Source organism: Hippopotamus amphibius, chromosome 8 (genome assembly GCF_030028045.1).
Source record: "Hippopotamus amphibius kiboko isolate mHipAmp2 chromosome 8, mHipAmp2.hap2, whole genome shotgun sequence".
In the NCBI taxonomy this organism is placed as follows: domain Eukaryota; kingdom Metazoa; phylum Chordata; class Mammalia; order Artiodactyla; family Hippopotamidae; genus Hippopotamus; species Hippopotamus amphibius.
The window spans coordinates 140,242,658-140,261,396 of record NC_080193.1 but is presented as its reverse complement, the minus strand read 5'-3'; the positions used below and the strand labels follow the sequence as shown (position 1 = coordinate 140,261,396).

The window sequence follows — 18,739 nt, the reverse complement described above, 5'->3', positions numbered from 1 at the left end:
AGTATTATAGATCAAGAACATACCATAATTCTTTCGTCCATTCTCCTGTTGATGGCTTTTGGGTTCTTTCTTGTTTGAACTGTTTTCACTCATGTTGCTATGGACATTCTTGTATACCTGCACACTTGTCTATCAAGTATATACCTAAGAGCAGAACTCATTAGCGCACAGGGTATGCTTACGTTCAGCTTTAGCTGATAATGCCAAACAGGTTTTCAAAGCAATTATACTAATTTACATTCTGGTGCTTGCTTCGGCAGCACATATACTAAAATTGGAACAATACAGAGAAGATTAGCACGGCCGCTGTGCAAGGATGACATGCAAATTCATGAGTGTTCCATATTTTTAAAAGATTATAGCCAAGAAATTCCCTAACATGAGAAAGGAAACACTGTCTCAAGTCCAGGAAGCACAGAAAGTCCCATACAAGATAAACCCAAGGAGGAATACGCTGAGATACCTATTAATCAAACTGTCAAAAAATTAAAGACAAAGAAAAAATATTAAAAGCAACAAGGGAAAAGCCACAAATAACATACAAGGGAATCCCCATAAAGTTCTCAGCTGATTTTTCAGCAGAAACTCTGCAGGCCAGAAGGGAGTGGCATGATATATCTAAAGTGATGAAAGGGAAAAACCTACAACCAAGAATACTCTACCCAACAAGGCTCTCATTCGGATTCAAAGAAGAAATGAAAAGTTTTACGGACAAGCAAAAGCTAAGAGAATTCAGTACCACCAAAACAGCTTTACAACAAAACCTAAATGAACTTCTCTAGGCAGAAAAGGCCACAGCTAGAATCAAGGAAAATTATGAACAGGAAAGCTCGCCAATAAAGACAAACATAAAGTAAAGGGAGGAAATCATCCACACACAAATATATCAAAACCAGCAATCATGAAGATATTGGAAATTAAGAGACCAGCAACTTCAAAACAATCTTGTACATATATAGACTGCTGTATCAAATCTCATGGGAACCACAAACCAAAAATCTACAATAATTTATATTCTGATCAGCAGTATATGAGAGTTTCTGTAGATCCAGATCCTCACCAGCACTAGTATTAGCAGCATTTAAAATTTATCCATTCTGGTGGGTGTAGATTGGTGCCTCATTTATCCAGCAGCACAAGAGTGTTCCTCTAAACACTGTTTCAAAAATAATGGTCTAGGAAACAGGAAAATAAGGCTTGTGTCTGTGAATTTTTTCACAGAGTCTGTAGATGTTATGAAAAAGCATTATCTGATTATGATGCTTATGATGCAGAAATATGGTCAACTAAAGTTATAGCTCTACCCACAACGTTTCTGAAGATCTCAAAGAACTAGAGTCTGAAGGAATAGAGACCAACTCAAAAGTCCTAACTGGAGGTTATAGCTCTATACTCTGAATTTTTGTGATTTATGTACAGTTAATATGCACAGATAACATGTTTACAAAGTATGGTCAGATACTTGAGGTTCCAGAAGCCTGATAATAGCTAGTGTCTATTTCACCTAAACCTCAAGATCCACTTCCTGAAGACCTGAAGTTCATCTGTCATTCTACCTGCAGAAGGAAAGCCCAAAAGCCACAATGAAGCTTACAATTATAGAAAATGAATTACCATTCTGGTCACTTTTCTTTTTTCTTTTTTGTATTTAAAATGATAAACCCTGCCCACATAAAAGCATTTTGTTTAGTCACAAAAAGTAAAGATTTCTTTGTGGACATTTATTTATTTTCTTTTTGCTATGAGGTACATTGCCAAAACAATTATCATTTGTTTTTCTTGTTTTGTCCAAATCAGTAATTTAAATGTTTGTTCAACATTCAAAAATCAGTTAGTGCAATCCATCGCAACAACAGGCTAAGGAAAAGGAATTAATCATCCCATTTATGTTCAATACATCAGATTTCCTTTGTGGATATTCCTTTGTTTCCATCTTACAATGTGGACTGAGAGCATTTTCAGCCTCCACAAAAATGTTATCCTGGGATAGGATGTTCTTACTCAAGTAGGTAGATTTATGGATGGATCAGATGTTTTCTGGATGTCATGTCTTTCTCTTCCTTGATCTTCCCTCCTTCCTCCCTCCCTCCCTCTTTCTTTATTCTTTCTTGGCTGGAGTGTACGCTCAAATGACTTTTTAAAAAAGGATACAGCGAAGTTAAAATTTAAGAGTTTAGATAATCTAAAATACTTATTTTTTTTTTTTTTTTTTTGCTTCTCATACAAGATTATTTGATTTTCCAGCTTGGCTGGGAATAAAACTATGTCCCTACATCTTTTGATGGCCTTTCTTCCTTGTTTCCTACCAACAGTTATTGTTAATAAGTCTGATGGTGATCTAATTCTTGTTTGTTCTATTTTGATGTTTTGAAATTTTATAATGCATCTCAGTGTGTGTCCTTTTTCATCAAGTGAACATCTGGTGAGCCTATTTATTCCTGGAAATTTGTTTTGTACTTGGTATTTTACTTTAAGGACTGATGCTCTTTTTTTTCTATCACATTTTTATATCTTTGTGCTTCGTTCAACTTTCTAAAAGATGTCTTTATTTTCTTCCAAACTGTCTAATGATTTCCCCTCCTTTATCTATGATATATATAATTTATGAGAGCTCTTTACTATATTTTATTATTCCTCCAAGGTATCCTACTCTCACTTTATAGATCCATCTAGGATATTAAATATAGTATTTATATATTTATCTTAGCTCCATGAATTGTCTTGATTTTTCAGATTTACTAGTTTTTGTCTAGGCCTAAGCAATCACCATTCCAAATTGTCAGGTAAAGGAGGAAGGCAATGAGAGGAAGATATCTAGGCAAATTTAAAAGAGAATTGCTGAATCAGGTTTGGATACCTGGAATAATTATTACTCATTGACAGATCTAGTGGAGCAATTAAGAATACTAGCAATGACTATGTGAATCAGATAAAACAAATATTTCCATGATAATATATGAATTCTGTCTGTTAAATTTGGTATAATTTATGTTTACAATTTATATTCATACTTATTATAATTATATAATTCTGTAAAATTTGTTTTAATTCTGCCTGTTGATTTGTTATGGAACTTCATTGCTTTTCTTTTTCTTCCCCCAAACTTTATTCCATGGTAATTCCCCCTCATTGTCCTAAGAATAGAGTTTATACTTTAAGGCGCGTGCGCGCGCACACCCCACCCCCAACACACAGCCTAGAATCACCTAAAAAAATAAGTTCCCGAGAAAACACTACTAGAAACTCTCTTGCGCATATGGGTACCCAAAAGTGGGCATCCGGATGAACACACTTCTAAGTATCGTTACTAGTGGAGAAATCAGTATGGAGCGCTAAGGACTGGCAGAGTTAATAGGCATTTAGCAAAGGGATAATTTGGCTGTGACAAGAGAAAAAAAGTAAAAGTTCCTAGAAAATAGCAATAGCCCATGACAGAAAACTTAAACAACAGAACAGTAAATTGTCTTGAATTTTCACTGAACGGGTGAGTAGCCGTGGTATAAATTAGTGGACACTCATTTCCTTCACGCTCCGCCAGCACTTGGTGCATATTTGCATCACAGCAGTTGTCTTACTAGATAATAATTGCCTGTGTGGTAAGATGTGTGAAGTACTAACTGGTGTGTTTTTACTCTCTTCCATATTTCATTGTTTCATCTGTAAAATGTAAGTAATAATACCTTTTATGGGTGAGGCTTAACTGAATATATGCAAAATGCATAGAACATCTGGCACATAGTACTAAATATTGTTTTTTGTTATTGTTGTTATTAAATTTCTTCCCTCTTCCCCCACCCACTCCCCCCAAATTCAAGCCAGATATCAAGGCTGTTATTCCCTAAGTGGAAGTGTCATGGGAAACAGAAAAAAGAATAATCAGCTTCTGTTTTAAATTTAAAAGATCTTAATCTAAGTGTATGAGTTGAATTGCGTCCACACACCTTCAGAAAAGACATATGTTGGAATCCTAATCAACAAATACGCCCTTATTTGGAAATAAGGTAAGCAAGTTAAAATGAAGTCATTAGGGTCGACCCTAATCCAAAATGGCTTGTGCTGTCATAAAAAGGGGAAATTTGGAATAGAGACAGGTGTGCACAGTGGAAGATGATATGAAGAGATGTAGGGAGAACATTACAGAAAGAGACAGAGACTGGAGTTACACTGTCACACGCCCAGGAATGTCTGGGCTACCAGAAGCTGAAAGACACAAGGGAGGACCCCTACAGTTTTCAGAAGGAGCATGACCCTGCTAGCCCTGCGCTGAGGACTTCCAACCTCTGGAACTGCGGGACCATAAATTTCTGTTGGTCTGAGCTACCCAGTGTGATACTTTGTTATAGCAGCCCAAGCAAACTAACACATTATGTATACAATAGGAAAGGTTTCAGAGGAAAACTTGTGGATCCAGTTTACTACTGGCACAGAAGGAAGAGATTCACCCTAAACTCTTCAGGGGCTGGAAAGGAAGCTTGTGAGGGAGCAAGAGAACCCAACCCAACTGGGGTCTCTAATAAGGACCCCCTACACAGCTTGCCTGCCCAGGAGTAGCTAAAAAGGCAGAAAGATAAGAAGTTGAAATATTCTGATGTAGCAGGGGACGTTATGCTCCATGGGACAGAAAGAGTAGAACAGAGATGGCTGTGTGGGGTACCTGGGACATGGGACTTATGTCAGCCAATTACAGCCCTGGAAAGTTGCTACTTGCCTTTCCTTGCTCTTCCCCTAAGCAGAGGGACAAAAGTTGCCTGAGAGAAAGAGCTGAAAAAACCTGAGGTAATTAATGGTCATGAAGAGGGGATGCTGCCATGCAAAACTGAATTGATGGTGTTTTGGGGCCAAACAGGAACCTAGGCACATTGGTAGGTGTCCGCGTGGAGGAATGATGATGCCCAAGGATCATACAGGATTCTACACCTCTCTGGATGCCCACATAGAAAGGTGGGAGACTGGGGATCAAACTCCGCTTTTCTCTGTATGTATTCCTGGACTGAGATCAGTCCCCGTGAGAAGAGCATACACCTGAAATCATTGGAGAAAGCCCCAAGTGATTCAGTCCACCTGGAACTGACAGGATTTATTTTAATGCCACTAGGCAAAATGGGGGCTAGAATTGAAAAGCGAAGTAAATAAGACTCCTTGAGCACATGGCATGAAAATATGGTATCTGCTATATTTCTCTCTTCATCACACACAAGTTCCTTGATGACAGGCACTGTGTTTTTATCTCTGTCCTTTCAAAGCTAATATAGTGCCTGACATAGATTAAGGTGCTCCATCAGTATGAATATATTAATTAATGATAAACTAACAAAATTACAGTTGTTTTCTCTAAAGTAAATTGAAAAGTCAAATGAAATGAATAGCACTTTGATAGTTAAGAAATCTCTTCTAAATAAACTAATAAAGTCATTTTCATTTTGCGTATGTACTGTGTGCTTCAATATCCTTATAAGCCATGCTTTCTTAAGTATTTTAAAGACATAGATATACTAGTATATAACCTTTGATTGAAGTAGCTTATGTAAGATGAATTTACCTGTTCCCTGTGTCATCCACATAGACCAAATAATCCACAGATTTAAATTACATAGGCCTCACTGAAGTTTAAAATACCTTCCCAGATATTATTTCTTGTAAATGTTTTACCAAAAAGCAACACAAAATGACCACCAGTGAATGCCTATTACACTGTTCTTCAAGGAGTCAGGTTACTCATTCAGAAAAGAATTCACTCTGTGTGAAGATAAGGCTTTCAGAAGACTAGAGCAGGCCGCAAGAGAGATGGTGCAAAACTCTACATGTAGGGTGTGAGGTAATCTAAAAGCCTAACTTTCAAACAGGAATTTGGAGGCTTTTTAATTGTAGTCATTTATGGTTGAATCGACTTTGTAAGCTTATAAAATTTAGAAAAATATATGATATTAGAAAGACGTGGATACTTAAGTAATTTAGTATGCAAAAGAATATTTTTGTACATGCTCATGTGCAGGGGATAGGTTACATTTTACCTTATGGTAAAGAATAATGGGGATGTTTTTCCTTTTGTTCAATTTTGTGAGTCTGCCAGTAGATGGCGGTACCATGTTGAGTGCGCTCAGCTTTTTCTTTTCTGTTTTTTTTTTTTTTTTCTCCTCAAAGCTGTTTTCTGATATATGTTGGGTACCATAGAGTGAATCTCAGAACAGGAAGCGGAGGCATAAGCAGAGAGGATTCTGGAAAGGTTTCTTTGTTTTCTTGTCCACAGAGAAAGCAAAGAAAAAAAACATTGTAGTTAATATGTAAACCTCTCTGGCCAAAAATCTGAACAATTGCAGGGGAAGGCTCATTAAACTCTAACCATCTTGGATGTGGGCTTTGTTATGCTGTGATCTATAAGGCTCTGTTTTATCAGGTAAGCTGGCAAAACATTTAATTATCTAAACCATAGAATCTAGCCACCAGATCATTTTTCTTTTTATTTTAAAATCATCTTCATGCTGCTATTTTGAACCTAATGTTGTTTTAATGTAAATTACAGGAACCAAAGGTATCATTTGATGTGTAAACTGCTTACTCTTTATCTCAATGGAAATAGAGCCTCTGTCTAGAAATGGTGACTTATGGTACAGACTAGGCATTATTGAGCTTGTATTTTTGAAACATCTAGATGCTAATGATTCATTGTAGTCAGAGAAAATATTTTTTATTACACAAAGCTAACCTAATTGATTTTGTGGCTATACCTTATCTATTTAGATGTCCAGTGTGCCAAGTATTTTTTAAACATAAATGTATAGTGAAATTGGAGCTATCATTCTCGTGCTTTGGTCTTTTTTTTTTTTTTTTTATAGCTTTGGAGAAGCCATGCGTATAGGGAGTGATAACAATATAGAGGTGTATAGCTGCTTGGAAAACATTATCATTTGTCTCTAAAATAATCTATTCTCACCAACACTAATCAGTAAAATGAGATTTAACCTTCTAGTAACAAAACTATGCCTATATACTCCAGTATGTGTTATTTCTTTATCTTAATATATTCATTTCATATGAAATATTTACCATTCTATTTATTACTTTAAAGGGGATTGTACCTTCTTGATGAGTTATAAGCTTCATATATTTCTGTATTTTTCTGTGTATATTTAATAGCTGGTGGTTATTATTATTATTACTAATTATCAGGGAGAGCCACTTGGACAAAAAACAATTATTTACTTTATCTATAATCTATATTTTCTATAGTTTTCTCCAAAATATTTTATAGAAAAATCATAAATGTTTTATTCAATTAGCAATCAATAGTTAGAGCAGAAAATTATTGGCAAAAAAATCTATAGGTATTAATTTAAAGAATAGTTTTAAAAATCATAAAGATTTTTTAAAAATACAACAGGTGGTGTAATGTAGCATGTGGGGACAAAGATAAAGGCATACGTGCTTATAGGAATTTGCATGAAAACATTTCATCATAATCAGTCCAAGTAGTGAGTGCCCTTTGTGGTATAAAGACCTCTGATTTCAACCTGGGTTTCTAGTCAGTACTGGTCAAATCAGCCTAAAAATAGAACTTGAGGCCTCTGCTTTAAAAGCAACTGTAATCTCTAATGATATGGAAAAATATTTATTTCCTACCTAAGACTTTACCATGGATAGCAATAATACTCCCCCTAAAAATGTTGCAAAATAGTGGTTGCCTCAGAGAAAAAGCCCTGGGTCTTGTATATTTCAGAAGCACTCCTACCACAGGATATAAAAGAAACTGTTTCTTTGAAAAGGGTTCCCAGAAATGGATGTTAATTGACTTGAGCATGTTGTACACTGCATGCTTCTCTACAGGTGACTGAATGCAACTTTGTTCTGTGTAAACACCAGAGCTGGTCTTTCTGAACCTTTTTACATTTATGAATGGATGCTTATATTTTGGCCTTGATTATTAGCGATACTTTTATTGGTATAGTTGCAATAATCTCTTAATTTTTATCTGTATATGTAGTCACAACATGAACAAATGTATACAGAGTTCTTCAACAAATGAGCTCTTTGAAAATTTTTAGAAATCAAACATTTTGATTAAATGATATATCAAATAATTTTGGTATCTTATTCTTTAAAAGAAGTAATAGTGACTTCATTTGTAAGGTCAAGAATAATACTGTAATTTATTGGTGTCATAGAGAAAAGTAGGTTGGGCACTGAGCTGGAAGTCTTGATTTCTGATTCAAGTTCTGCTACTAGTGAGTTTTGTCATCTCAGAAGAGACACATGTAAAAGATGGGAATTGGAGTCAAGGATATATAAGGACACTTTTCATTCTTAAAATTCTATGATTCTAATTTATCTGGATTTTCACCAGTTGATTTCTCAGGTTAATCGTAGTCTGATACATCTTGACTTTCACTGAGTTGTTGGGTAACATTACCATTAATGATGTGCTAAACATGAAGACAGAGAAATGGAGATATGTTAAAAGGTCTTTGGCCAGCTCCTTCTGTGGTGGAAACAGCCAGAAAGCAACACTGGAGAAGTGGTTAAGAGCGAGAGCCGGTGGAATAACTCCTAGCTCCACTATTAACTGACAGATTTAAACTTTCTGAGTCTCTATTATATGACCTATAAAATAGGAATGATGATGCCTACATTGCAGGGTTGTGTAAATAAATATTGTCTGTCCGGTGTTTATTATATATCCTGGGACATGATTAAGTGCCCCCCCCTTGTCCCCTGTTCCCTAACCCCTGCCAAAAGGAACAGATATGTTTAATACTGGTAATGGTAATACATCTTCTGCCACAACAGGAAGAATAGAGAGAAACTGCCAAGAAATTCTTTAGTTGAAAAGGGAATAATTCTCATCCTGGAAGAATGCCCTTGCTGAAACAACAACAAAAAAATGTGTTCCCTATAATAATATCAATTGGTGTTAACATCTGGCCACTTCCTGGATTGTTTATAGAACTCTCATAATACCTTCTAGAAGACCACTCTTTTGCCCAATGATATATTATCATGGACCACATTTTAAAGACTTTCTTCTTTTTAACAAAATAGGGGCAAAGGCTTATTTCACTTGTACCTTAGTAGATATACCTATTAGACAAAAGGCCTCTGTGGAAGATTCACAGAGAAAATCTAGGTTTCACCAAGAACCACATTTATATGCCAAATAATTTCTACTATGACCATCAAATTACAGAACCTGAATCCCTGAAATAATTGCATGTGTTGCCTATGTGATCAGCTGACAAACCATCTACTGCTTAAATCATATTGATGGTACAATGAAAGGTGGAAAGTCAAATTGTGCCTGATGAAATTGTTGACATACGGCTAAATCCCTGCTTCCCTCCAAAGGTTTTCTCTACATACAGCTCCGTGCTCTTGACAGCTGTGTGCTACTGGGATCTTGAGGAGCTAGAGCTGGGATGTCCTTTCAGCACCCCAGGCCTTCTAATCCTTTCCTTCAACCACCCTGGGCCTCTTTAAACGGACTCAGATAACTGTGCTGTCAGTTTCATCTTCATGGCAGCCAAGATGACTTAATGGGCTCATGATTAGACAGATTGGAGATGGCCCTGAGTTTGAGAGTCTTAAAGACACGAGGGGAAGCTTTCTCAATTAGACAGTGCTCTGCTTGGAATCTGCTACTAGTCCATCTCCCCGACTCCAGTTCACTCCCAGCTCTTGTGATTCCTTATTTTGGGGGATTAAATGAAAGCACCCATAAGTGTAAACATATAAAAACAAATACTTTTTTTCACCAAGGAATGAACATGTGACTAGATAGTGCTATTTCTTTGCATGGGTGGCTGTGCAGATTACTTTTCTTATTATCACTCATGTATAGGAACACTGTGAATTCACTGAAGGTTGGGAATTAATGTTTAATTTGTCATCCAGAAATATTCACTCCACCTTAATACTGACAGTTATTTTACCAGTTTTCCAAAACTATCAGGATTAATTTACCCACCTACCCCTGAAATGTAATATTAACAGCATACTTGTACTTGGGATCTATTTTTTAAATTTTCATTAACTTCAATCTTAAATTATCTTTACTTCCACTTGAATTTTACCCCATAAACACCTTTAATGGCAATCCAATGCAGAACCTCGTATCCGAACTACTAGTTCTTGAGGTAGATTTTTCTTTGAGGTAGTTACAAAATTTGGGAAGGATAAAAGCCAATTCTGTTTTTCCTTGGGTTGCAAGTTCACATATTTATCTTTGATTAGGAAGCTGCCCTTTTAGTTCAGCTTTACCTGATAATATTTTTTCACACTGGGGTGAAGTTAACACATTCTTTGGATGCATTTTTATGGGATATAACAAGTATAGATTTAAGAGCAGAATAGTGTTAATTTTCTTGAAAATTTTACTTGAAAATAAGTGAATGCTTAGCTCTCTTGCTAAGCACAGATGTACTTTGCGCTATGAACTGCCTGATAGGCACCAGCTCTTTGGACATCTGAAATCTGAATCTACATTCAGACGTATAATTAGCCACTATAGAAGAATTCTTTAAAATGTATGTGAATACCTACCCCACTGGATAACAGAAGTTTTAATATGCCACATATTTATTGAGTGATTCTGATAATACTCCACCTCTTTTTTCCAGGGTTTGAAGTGAAAAAGGACCTTATAGGGAGAATTTTAAAGAAATTTCTGCCCAAGATATATGAATAGAGAACAGCTGCAAAGTAACTTACAAGCATGCTTACAAATTAAATATACATATTAAACACAAATATAGTACATATAAACATATGCTAGGTGGTGATTGTATTAGGGAATTCTCAGAGGTTGTTTTAGTTCAGAGAAATCTTTTAAAAGTCTGGAGTTATTTCTGTAATAATTGAATTAGGTTTTCATCCTTTTGGAGACTGCATATAGGGAGCCCTGAATGTGATTAAGCTCTGAGCTGGAGGAAAGTGAAAGAAATGATGGTCCTTAAATTTTTAAACAGTGTTTAATATTGTTTTATTCAATGGATGATTTCAAAGATGGGAAGTCACTCTTTAAATAACTTTGGCCATTTTCTGCCAAGAAGCTCACTTTTGGGAATTTTAATCTTCTAATATTCGGAAAATACTTTATTCTTACTTGGGTTGTACTGAACATTTTGTCCTTTTCTTTTTCCAAGAGCTTGAACTGGAATAATTCACTAAATCCCAGTTCTTGTTGTTAAGTGACATTGTGCTTTTGAACCAGAATCCCAAATATTCTTGCACAGAGCTTATTAATAAGACACATTTTATGGGTTCAAGCCTCTATTTGAGAACCTGTTTGTTAGCTTCTCATGTCCTTGGTGTTTTTGCTTGTGACATTTATTTTTCTCTTTATAAGTTACTTTTGTTGTACCCAAACAAAGTATTCTGATGATATCAGGTGAATTCAGGGTTGTATGGCTGTAGACTAAACAAAGTATTCTAAGCATTTTCCTCTCATGGAATTTATATCATCATTGGACATAACCTTAAGAATAAATTCTCTAAGAAATAAGCCCAAATTCCTACATGCACAAAGCAGGTGAGAAAAATGAGTAAACCTAGTCAGGCTGGGACTAAGGAACTCCATAGCCCATGTGCTTTCTAAAGAGGGGAAGCTCCTTAGGGCTAGGAGACTGTTGAATCAAATGACTTTTTCCAAAGAAGCTTAAAATCTAGATTTTTATGAGAAAGTTTCCTCTCGTTAAATGTTGTCATCTATTTCAAATTATTTACAATACTGGATAGATTCAACAAAGCATACTTACAGGCAGGATATGGCCAAGGGATTCTGGGCCAGGTATTTTTTCCTTTTGCCAATCCAACCAGTATTTTTACCAGTGAGGAAAAATAAACTTCATGGAGAGGAAATGGCTTGACTGTATTTGGAGGAACTGCCACACTGACACTCAGATTTCTTGTCTGCTCCTCCAGGCTCAACTAACTGCCCACCATTTTTCTATCTATTTCATTTCAAATCTTTGAATGTTCCATGTGTTCCCTCCAAAACTTTAATTATCTTCATAAATCCTTTTTCTCCCCTTTTTTTGTTGCTATTAATGCTTCCCTTGCTGTGGATATCTTGTTACTGATATGCTAGTTGATGAGGTATGGAATATTCCCACTTCTGCACTGTTCTGAAATGACTGAAATTTGTAGGGCAAACATGTCCTTTAGTTGTGAAATGATAAAAATATTATTAATAGGATATTTACATGTCCTTGAGTCCACATGGGCTCAAAGTTCTAAAATATCTTATTAAACTATCTTTAATCATAGCCAATAATGATTACAATTCAAGTAAATCCATTCTTAATATTAGTTTCCAACAATTTTATTGGGCTCTACTATCAATCTTTATATATCTATGCCAAAAATTAAAGTATATTATTAGCACTGGAAGAATAGACAAAATTATAATTCACAAATATATTGCATTCTCTTTATAAAATTTAGTAGTATTAGATAAGAATGAAAATCAAATATATGTGCCTGGAATGAGAACTTCTCAGCCAGTATGAGGAAAATCAGAAAGAAAAAGCAAAATGAAAAATAAAAAAAATCAGATTTTTTAAACTTCACTAATAAAAATGACGGGAGAAAAAAAAACAGTTGAAGGGAAATAGATACGCAAACATCTGAGAGAAAATGGAAAGAGGTAAAACATGATGAGCTTATTCAGAGAGTGGCCCACAGCTCCGGCTGCACGTTAGAATCACCTGAGGAGCTTAAAAAAGAGTAAAAATGGCTCCACCTTAGGCCAATTCAGTTAGATTCTCTGAGGCTGAGCCTGGTATCAGTGTTTGTTTAAAAGCTCTGCAAGCATAGTTCAAATATGCAGCCAGGTTTGAAAAGCAATTGACTAAAGGAAGACAGAGAAAAATAAGAGAAGCCAATGAAAGCTTGGCTAGAGAAGTGAAAGACAGCTGAGAAATGACTTTCAGAATAATTTCAAAATTCTAACAAGTGGGCATGTGTTAAGTAAAAAGACTATGCAAATACTTAAAACAACAAAAAATACATTTGTGTCCATTTCTCCCTTGGTTGAAAAGGCTGATATTTATTATATATGTTTAAACAGTTTTATATTTCAAATTGTTAATTTCCTACCCTTACCTCTAACTGAAGGTTGACCCAGCTGCTGGTTATGGTACATTTTGCAAACTAACAATACAAACAATTGTGCACACTCAGAAATAAGCATCCATGAACTTCAATTTGTACAACCAGAGATTTGCCCTCTTTTTTATTCTGTACCTTATTAACTGCTCCTTTGAAAATTGTCTTAAAATCAAATAAGAGTGTCCACTGAAAGATAGTCTTTGAATGTCCAGGTCATTCAGCTGGAAACAAAACATTGATTTCTAATTATTGAAACTTCAATTGTGGCAGATTTAGAGGAAAAGCAGATATGTAAACCAACAAACTTTTTAAAGCCAAAATTCACTTAAAAATGTATTTTCAGGAAGTAGCATTTCTGAGGAAGAAATGAATTAACCTAATAGCTAAGTGGAATTAATAATGAATTGAGTTTCCTAAAAGGAATTCCATTACTAAGGTGAGTCAGCCTTTTCAACTCTTTAAGGAGACATTCGCTGGGTTAACACCACAGTTGCTTTCCCATGTTGATTTCCCACAGTCCTTTCCACAACTGGGGAGAGACGGTGGTAGCCCCTTCTAAAATAATCCTCTGAGTCCTTCAGAGCAGATTATATCTTAAAGTCTTTCCTCTGGAGAAACTTCCTTTAATATTACTACTTAACTATGCTTTCTTCATGACCTCTACCATGGTCATGAAAATTATCACCATTTATGAAAGATCTGTTAAATCTCAATATAAGAATATAGATATTTTGAAACAGGAGGCTGGTTATTGCATGGTGAACAGAAGGAATACTATATTATGTTTGGGGCTAAGTTTATGACGGATGTCTATGAAATGGGGCTTCTCAAACTTGGATTGGATCACTGACTTTTGGAAAAATTACATCCTACTTTTTTATACACAAAATACTTTGGTAGTCTACAATGAAAATATAAGTAACAAACTAGTAAAATACTAATAAGAATGAAAGCCTGAACCAAAAAGAATGTTTTTTGATGAAGGATCACCTTAAATTACTCAGTCAGTGTAGAAAGCAAAAAATTTACTGTTGATATGACCATTACCTCTACCAACATGGTGACAACTGTGAGAACTAACTTGATTCCTTGGGGAAAAGAATTCCAATTTGTTATTCAAAGGCATTAAGTATATTTTGAAAAGGGAAAGGGTAATGCTTAGTAGTAAATGAAAAGTGGCAGAGCACATCCAAATCATGATGCAGATCTCTATGCAAATTAGCACAAGAGTTAAAAATACGCCACGGAAACCACAATAGTGAGCTCTCTCATACATTTCTTAGACTTGTTGTTTACTCTGTGTCTCAAAATTATCCTGAGTTATTGTAAGACACATTTCTTTTAAATATCCATTAAATGTACTATAATGGTGCTACATTTCAAATAACACTCTGTGAGACCAATTTAATCATAAAATAATACTCATTTTTTCCAACAATCCATATCCTTCAGGAAAGCTAAATTTGGGGGATTTTATGCATGAAAAAATATTTTCTATTTATTCTCTTAATTTCTTCCTGAATAAAAAATTTGAAAAATAAATATTTTCGACATAAAAAGGCACCTTTGATTTGGAAACTCTTTGAACTTTTTTTTTTCAACATTTGATAGATATTTTATTTTTTCTATGTTGTATTAGTTTCTGGTGTAGAGCAAAGTAATTCACACACACATATATATTTCATATTTCTTTTCCATTATAGGTTATTACAAGATATTGAATATAGTTCCCTGTGCTATACAGTAGGACTTTGTTGTTTATCTATTTTATATATAGTAGTTTGTATCTGCAAACTCCTACATTCATCCCTCCCCTCCACTTTCCCCTTTGGTAACCATAAGTTTGTTTTCTATGTCCATGAAATTTCCAATCAATTTCTTGGTAAACCTAGAACTGCCCTAAGAAAATAAAGTCTATTAATTTTTTTAAAGTGAAAGACACTTGAAGAATGAGTGAATTCAGTGCTCAACTTTGCACAGGCAATTTTACCAGGATCCTAAATTATCCATGTCCTTGAGGAGTTAGCTCAGGTTGCACACATGGAACATTGTAGAAATGCCACAAATTTCAGTTCTGTCCTTCCTAGCATCTTCTGTATTCAGATCTTACTTTTCTCCTCATGATTGCTGCCCTCTGCAGTTGTGGTCTTAGATTCTCCATCCTGGGAAGGGCCAGACAGGCAACACCTCTCTTGCCTGTAATTAGCATATTGGCTGCTGCAATCTGTCTGAAGTAAAATTTTGCATCAAATGTAATTTCCTCTTACCTGTGGCATTCTGGCTTTCCTTTGGCCTCAAAAGAATTGAGCACTGAATAGCATCCTTCCTGCCTCTACATGCAGACATCCTTCACTGTGTTCACTGTGTGTTCCTGCTGCAATAAGTGGTAACATCTACACCTAAATCAGGGCAGTACACGCAGACCCCTGCTCTATTTTGGTGCCAATGATGTGCTAAACGGCTGAAGGAAAAACACAGATTCTCTGGGTCCTGAATTCAGATCCTAGGGATGATATTTTCAGTTTCACTGAAAACTAGACTTGAAGTTTTGTCGTTTTTTGTTTTTTTAAATATATTATTTGTATAGAATTTCTCAGATGAGAAGATTTTTGATATTACCAATTTCATGAAGAAATCATGTACACAGAATTGAATATCTAAAGCTAGAAAGGATTTGAGGGATAGTTCTTTTTAGCAACCAACCCTCCAGCTATGCTCTCCTCAAGGCATTCACAGTATTGATTCATCAAAAAACATCGTTTAAATTAGAGCAAGCACATAGTTCACTAAAGTATTCTGAATATGAAGACAGACTGTAATAGGTATCGCACAGCCAACCCCAGTTACATCATTAGTCCAATATTCAGTGACCCATTTGGCTCGGAGTATAAGGCGACTGCTGTGCCCTAGGGTCATCGTCTCTCAGAAGGGCTGAATGTTGGAATACACCGAGTGCGGAGTCCCAGCGCTTCAGCGATACAGGAGGCACTACAGATCAGCTAGTCACTTCCCCCCCGCCTCTCTATAACATGTGGACACTGAACACCAAAGACGCTGAGTGTTCAATATGTCACAGCAGGTGATGTCAAAGACAAGCCTAGAATACAGATTACCTGACTCACAGGTCACATTCCCCTCTTTCCGTTTTCTTCCTTATCTTTTCATTAAAGCTTGTTTCTAAAAAGATAGGGCAGGGCATGCTTTTCCATTATGTTACACTGGCTTCTGCAGCACCACCTCAGGGTAATCAGACTTCACAGCATTATAACCACCTATCTGGGGGGAATGCTTGATAGAGAAGCCACTCAGGTGGCTGGGTTCTTCACCAGAAGGCTGGTGAAGAGTCACATGACAGCCAAACTGCAGACCCACCTAAATCAGTCTGTACTCCAGTGGAGTTTACCACGAGCACTGAACTGAAGGCAGAGTTGCAGCCTCCCTTCTCCAGGCTAGATAAATCTCAATCCTCTGTATTTTAAGCATCAAAGGAGTGCAGGTAACTTGTGAAGTAAGCACCACCATCTTGAAGTAATGCAAGTTGTACCTCAAGTTCCCTCAGGTTGCCAAGTGAAAAAGGCAACCGACTCTTTACACTCTGTTGTGAAAACAGTGCGCTGTCATTTTCATTACAGTCAGTAAACTGTCTGTGGTTGCCTGGAAAGAAACTGCCTAAAGCACAAGGCACCAGCAAGCAGTAGGAGAGACGTGGCTGAGGGCAACTCAGCAGGCTCTCTATTATGGATGAAGCAAAACTGATTTATGGTAGGAATATGGATCAAGGATTGCTTATTGGGCTGAGAACTTCGTTTGCTTTCTATTTTCCATGAGGCCAATTTACTTCAAAATAGAAAGCTTCCTATAATTCTGGTTATATTCTGATCTAACTGTGGTTTCTGCTCCAGAAATACATGCATGCATTTCACACACATACACATACACACACACACACACACACACAAAATGTTCACTTGTTTCTTGGTCCAAAATCCTAGGAATTAAGGACAAAAAATAACAATCTGACCAAGTAAAGCAAAAAAAATTATCTATCCAAAGAGAGACTGCCCCTCCCTTTTAGAGCATCTCAGAACAGGGGATTGTCCTCTTTCTTAGTTCACCCATTTGTTTATGGATTTGATCACTTGGTAGAGGGTGAAGAAGTAGGGGAAAGGTATATACCAGACGAGCACTAGCCAATATAAATATAATGAGACCCACATATGTACTTTGCAAATTCCTAGATGCCAACATAAAAAAAAAAAAAAAAAGACAAAAGAAGCAAGTGAAATTAATGCTGTTTTTTATTTAAGCCAGTATACCCCAAGTATTATCATTTCAGATTTGGCACTAGCTACGTTTCAAGTGCTCAAATCCTACATGTGGCCAGGGCTACCACATTGGACAAGGTATTTGTAGAATTTGTTTTAGGTAATTATATTCAACAGATATCTAATAATGCCCTGCTTACTATGGTAGGTAGGCAATAGAATCCTCATCCTCAAGGAATTTAAAATGTGGAAGCAATAAGGCACATCCTTAATAAAAGCAGAAGCCAGAATATTGTAATTATTATATGAATTTTACGAGACAGGCACTTTAGCCAACTAAGCCACAGAGCTGGCTTATTATATGAATTTTAAAGGCAATATGTGCATGCTTTGGAGTTCAGAGGAACACAAAATCACTTCTGACTCAGAATTTGAGTATGATGAGCCTTGGAGTATAGGGAGGATTTTAACAGACAATAATTGGTGGTGAATGATATTTCAGGCAGAGGGAATGTTTTTGAAAGCCAGAGGCCAGAGACTGGGGGCTTTCAGGGAATAGCAAATAGATCAGTTTGACTAGGGAAGAGCATACATGTAAGATGAAGCTGGAGAAGCAGATTAGTAAAATTTTTTAGAGAGAGACTCTGATTATTACTTTTTCTAGAGGAAAAAGACCCTGGCTTTGGGTGTCTTTTACTAGCCATGTGACCTTGGACGTGTTACTTATTCTCTCTGAACTCTATTGTTTCTTTATCTGCAAAATGAGGGTAATAATCACATTTATCTCACAGGGTTATTGCAAAGATAAAATGAGCTAATCAGTCCCTGGCACACAGCAAGTGCTTAGTCAGTGTTCTCTATTATCATTACTATTATTTCTCCAAGATATTTTGAAGTGGGGAATTCTTTGAGTAAAACATTCAGTCCTCAATTTGCTTTGTTTTAAAGAGAGTCTGGTAAACTCAGCATACTTAGTCAATTATCTTCGAGGTAAACAGGATTTGAATGCATGTATTTTGATTTAGATTAAATAGGACTGCATAATTAAGAAATATTGTGCCTATAGAGAATTTGGCTTTTGTTGTTCTTTTATGTTTTATCATCCTCATGGCTGTATGATACAAAACTAATTTACTTTAGTTACCTAACCAATCCCCTATTAGTGATTATTTTGGGCTTTTTACTAGACTTTGCTATTATAAAATATGCTGCCTTAAATAGAATACAAGACTTACTAAAGAGTACTTGTATGCTGAACTTCTAAACAATGTCTAAGAAAAAAATTTAAATCTTTTTGAAAAACTAAAATTAAATAATTCATTTATTCAAAAAAATGTCTGTTGAGCACCCACTATGTGCTATGCACTGTTCTAAGC

At 35.9% G+C, this 18,739-nt stretch overlaps 1 non-coding gene across 1 annotated transcript; it reads left to right on the top strand.

Moving 5' to 3' along the window:
• Positions 1–244: 244 nt before the first annotated feature.
• On the top strand, positions 245–350 carry LOC130859793 (U6 spliceosomal RNA). The gene has a single exon (XR_009055334.1). It is a non-coding gene; the product is annotated as a U6 spliceosomal RNA (small nuclear RNA).
• Positions 351–18,739: the final 18,389 nt, after the last annotated feature.